Below are 2,765 nucleotides of genomic sequence, written 5' to 3' on the forward strand. Positions count from 1 at the left end.
AAAGCTGTCTACTACCAAAAATATTATAATTGCATGTGCAGTTCAACATAATATTACTTTGATTTCTGGACTTCCACTGGACATAGAAGACATGCATTAAGAAGTAATACGGCTTTAGTTAGTTAGGTAACTACTATGTTCCATACATTACTTTAAGTGGTGAACGCTTCATGTCATTAAATTTTAATAAAACAGTGGTTCTATATTATTTCTTTATTAAAGCCTTTTCATTCATTCTTAAATTATGTTGCCTTAAATTGTCTAATTTTTACTTCATTGAGGTCTTTAATAAGGAAGCTTACCTCAATATGTATGATAATTCACCTGTGAGGTAATGTGAAGAAAACCAAAGGAAAGAAATATAGATTTATTTTTTCTAAATGTGCAAAAATTAAGAAAATATAAATTATTTTTTCTATACAGGACTCTGCATTTCATTAATATCACAGCTTATATTATAGATATACATAAAAAAAATCTGAACTGCCATACTTTGTACAATATTTGCACAAAATAGAAAAGCGGAGACAAATTTTCTCTTAAATTAAATTATATATGAATGCATAAAAATTAATAAACTAAAAATCTCCTATATCCATTACTTTGCATATAACAACTTGTATTATAAATCTACCCCCCCCCCAAAAAAAAGAACTTTAGTCTATAGCACAGTAAAAAGAATTGCAATTATTGAAAATCACAGCATACCTGTATATCATAAAAAAAAAAAAATCTTAGCTGCCATACTTAAGACAGCAATTGTAAACAATGGCAAAATAAAGAAATGTAGATTTATTTCCTTTAAATAAAATTATTTTAAGGTGTAAGACATAAGAAAATAAATTTATAATCTAGATGCCACTTTACGATATATCACAGTACCCCTGTATAGAGTAAAATCATAAACATTGCATATGACTGTATGTTATTACTCAACCATCATTCATAAGTTTTAGCCATGGCATCATATGCAGTTGATGCTTTCCTTAAACATGTATCTAACAATTCAAAAGATTTATTAATTTTTTCAAGCGTCTTTTCAATCACTCTAATTACAGTTTCACTTTATCTTTCTTTGAGTGTATGTGCTGATATTATGGCCTTCACTTTCAGTTCCTCCTCATGCTCTCTTTTCATTGTGTACAATTTATATTTGTGGAACTCCCCTTGTCTTTTCTCACAATGACTGGTGAGGCAGGAACAGAGGGTGAAATTAGAAGTCGAAAAACAGAAGTAGATGGTGCAGAAGACACAGTTGATAGCCCTGGTGTTGGAACAGGCAAAACAAGAGGATCATGGGAGTGAGGAAGTTCAGGTACACTTGCAGAAGTCTTCCGCATGACACGAGCACTGGGTGGCGATTTCTTCTGAAGCTAGTGATAGTTTTTCTGGAGGACCACCACCCGCTCTCCTATATCTCTGGTTTTAGTTCTGAAAGAAACAGAAGAATATAAATGCTTTATACAGTACTAGGCTACAGTCATATCTGCATTAAAATTTACTATGATATGCTGGTAAAAAGGACTCGTGCTTCTGATAAGTTTTTGGAGGTGACCCTTCAGAAACTGAGCATAGACCTGTTTGAAGCTATCTTGCCAGAATAATTTGGCTTGCTAAGTGTGTATTGCCAGGCAACTAATGGAAAGTACACTAACTCTGCAGAATAATATCTGTTTCATATAGATTTATATGCTGTATAGATTGGTTCTAGGATAATTGCCCCCAATGCCAGTGAATAACTGGCACAAAACATGGAAATAACCTAACTTTAACTTAAAATAACCTATCCTTACCTAACTTAACCTATTTTTAACTTAACCTAACTTTATTTTAACCTAACCTAACTTTAACTCACATGACTCCTCACATGACCCGTCACTTAAATACTGTAATCCTACTCAATTTAGTAACCGAATGGCAAAAATCCTTATTTTTAAATACTAAACTTAGAAATAAGCATATACTTACTCCTTTTTATGTTGGAGCTCCTCTTGAGGTGCTTGGCTGTGAGAGGGAGTTGATCTTGGTTGCTGGCGTTTAATGAGGCAGTAATTTCATCCTAGGCCTTTCTTTTGCTGTCATTTATTGTGTTACAGTACTAGTAGACCTGTCCTCGACGACTGGCCTTTGCTCGATAAGGCGCAAAAGTGCTATGTGCAGGGTTACTGACAGTGCTGCAGAACGTTCTCTCCTCTCCATGTTTGATAACACCTGCGCAAACATTGTTGCCAAGTACACAGATGAAAAAATTGTCTGTAATTTGTTTAGAACAGATACTAAAGTTCAATTTGAAAAAAAAGAAGATATTTTTCAATATATTATTGTGCCGGTATAAAATAACAACTAAATATCTCTCTAAACCGTCTTTCTAATTATGTGAAATAATGCATTTGGCAAACGCGCATGGGAAACGTTTGTGCTGCCATACGAAACGAAGTGTTGTGTTTACACATGCTATATTCCTAGTTAAAGGCTCATGTAAGTGACTAGCAATATGGTACTGAGCGTCGGGTGGTTGCATCCCGACACACGATGCATTGTGATGATGATGGTGATCGTTATTATCGTCGTAATGACTAGGAATACGGCCCTAAAATAGAACGTGTAATTAAATCTGACGAGAACTCCACAACACTACAGGAAGATCTAAAAAAAATTTTCGAATGGTCTGAAAAATGTCAGATGAATTTCAATGTGGACAAATGTAAAGTACTCAGTATAGGAGACGTAAACAGGGAAACCAGTTACCAGATGAACAACGATGC

General features: G+C 34.1%; 1 long non-coding RNA gene across 1 annotated transcript; it reads right to left on the reverse strand.

Annotated features, from left to right (window-relative positions):
- Positions 1–776: 776 nt before the first annotated feature.
- On the reverse strand, positions 777–2,355 carry LOC121856042. Its single transcript, XR_006086877.1, has 2 exons — positions 1,969–2,355; positions 777–1,431 (listed from the first exon to the last, which is right to left on the reverse strand). It is a non-coding gene; the product is annotated as an uncharacterized LOC121856042 (long non-coding RNA).
- Between the last annotated feature and the right edge of the window lie 410 nt (positions 2,356–2,765).

The sequence above is a fragment of the Homarus americanus genome, unplaced genomic scaffold (genome assembly GCF_018991925.1).
Source record: "Homarus americanus isolate GMGI-L3 unplaced genomic scaffold, GMGI_Hamer_2.0 scaffold19117, whole genome shotgun sequence".
In the NCBI taxonomy this organism is placed as follows: domain Eukaryota; kingdom Metazoa; phylum Arthropoda; class Malacostraca; order Decapoda; family Nephropidae; genus Homarus; species Homarus americanus.